General features: G+C 62.9%; 1 protein-coding gene across 1 annotated transcript in view; it reads left to right on the top strand.

The window, feature by feature from the left end:
* Positions 1 to 1726, top strand: part of TARM1 (T cell-interacting, activating receptor on myeloid cells 1) — a 9406-nt gene that overhangs the window by 1089 nt on the left and 6591 nt on the right. The gene's annotated exons all lie outside the window — the stretch shown is intronic.

Here is a 1726-nt window from a genome sequence, read left to right as displayed (position 1 = left end):
ACATGTCTGACTGCGTGGTCTGAGTTCCAGGGCCACACGCAGTCGGGGTGGACAGAGCACCTGCCCGGGCCTACTACGCGCCCCACCGGGCCGATGCGGGCCTGAGACTTGGAGCCGCTCCCTCCCCAGGGTGGTTCTGGAGATGGAGCACACGCTCACAGGAACCGGGGTCTACCTGCGTGTTTTTCTGTGGGATCCAGTGGGAGAACTGAGATTTCCTCACAGGGAACACACCGGTAAACAAGGAGGGAAGGCCCCGTGAGGTGTGCAGGCTCTGGGGGAGCCCGGACCTCCGTGCAGGGCCGCAAGGGCTGCAGAGGTCCGTCTCGGGGGTGAATGGCGGTAGATTCCAGAAAAATAGCATTTTAAGAACAGACCCACAAAGCCGTCCTGTAGGTGGAAAGCCTGCGTTTTGTCAGAAAGGGGAGGCAGCTGGCTGCAGGGCTGCACGCAGTCGGGGTGGACAGAGCACCTGCCCGGGCCTACTATGCGCCCCACCGGGCCGATGCGGGCCTGAGACTCGGAGCCGCTCCCTCCCCAGGGTGGGTGGAGATGGAGCACACGCTCACAGGAACTGGGGTCTAGCTGGGTGTTTTTCTGTGGGATCCAGTGGGAGAGCTGAGATTTCCTCATGGGGAACACACCGGTAAACAAGGAGGGAAGGCCCCGTGAGGTGTGCAGGCTCTGGGGGAGCCCGGACCTCCGTGCAGGGCCACGAGGGCTGCAGAGGTTCATCTGGGGGGTGAACAGAGTAGATTCCAGAAATCGCAGGGCGCAGCGTGTCCCCTGGTATTGCAGACCCAGGCACCTCGGTCCTGACGCGCCCTTCTCTCCCTTCAGACGCAGAGACTAGGGGCAGCCCACGGCCGGGGTAAGGGAGCCGAGTACCACCCGTCTGACCGCGGGTTCCAGCCCTGGCCCCTGCAGCTCGCGCATGGATGCCCAGCCCCACAGGGTGGGAGGTGGAGAAGCAGGGCAGAGGGTGAGCGTCCTCCTGGGGGGCTTCCTGCTCTGCCTCTCCCTCTCTCTGTCTCTCTCCAGTGAGCACACGTCCTGTGCCAGGAAGGAGGAGGAGGGGGAGGAGGCAGCGACGCGTGCAGGGCTTTTGCAGCCCAGCTGCAGGGCTGGAGCCTCGATTCTTCCATGCTGGAGCTCCGCGGACCCGGAAAGGACAGCGTCAACGTTTTTCAGAGATACTTTTGCTCTAGGGCACCTGCCCTCGCCCCAGAGAGAGAATGCGAAAAATCACCCCCCAGGGGGACGGTCACACCACAACATCCTCTCCTTCTCTTGGGATTTGGGGCACACATGCACATACATGCCCAGAATAAGCCTCTGGGTCCAGGACTAGAACCACGGCCGGCCATGTGGGAGTCCAGCGCCTTAACCGCTGTGCCACCTTTAGGCCCTCTATTTTTATAAGGCCCCAGTTTCAGGCGCGTCCTGGTATTAGTGACAGGACAGACTAGACCGTGTCCTGCAGGGCAAGGACAGCTGCCACGACGGGGACCCGGCTACACGTCCCAGCAGTGCTGGGCGGCGACACTGGGGGCAGCCACGGGACCTGCCTTCCCTCGTCTCCGAAGAGCCCATTTCCATTTGTTGTGACCAAGTGCCCCAGGCCTGTTTGGAGGCTTGAACGACAGGGACGCTCTCGTATTCTGGAAGCCGAAGGTTCCAGGCCAAGTGTCGGCACCTCGAGGGTGCTGGGGCGGGGGGGGGGGGG

The sequence above is a fragment of the Tupaia chinensis genome, unplaced genomic scaffold, assembly GCF_000334495.1.
Source record: "Tupaia chinensis unplaced genomic scaffold, TupChi_1.0 Scaffold000131_1, whole genome shotgun sequence".
NCBI classification, from domain to species: Eukaryota; Metazoa; Chordata; class Mammalia; order Scandentia; family Tupaiidae; genus Tupaia; species Tupaia belangeri.
Note: the sequence above shows the minus strand (reverse complement) of the source record. Positions and strands in the feature narration are given on the sequence as shown.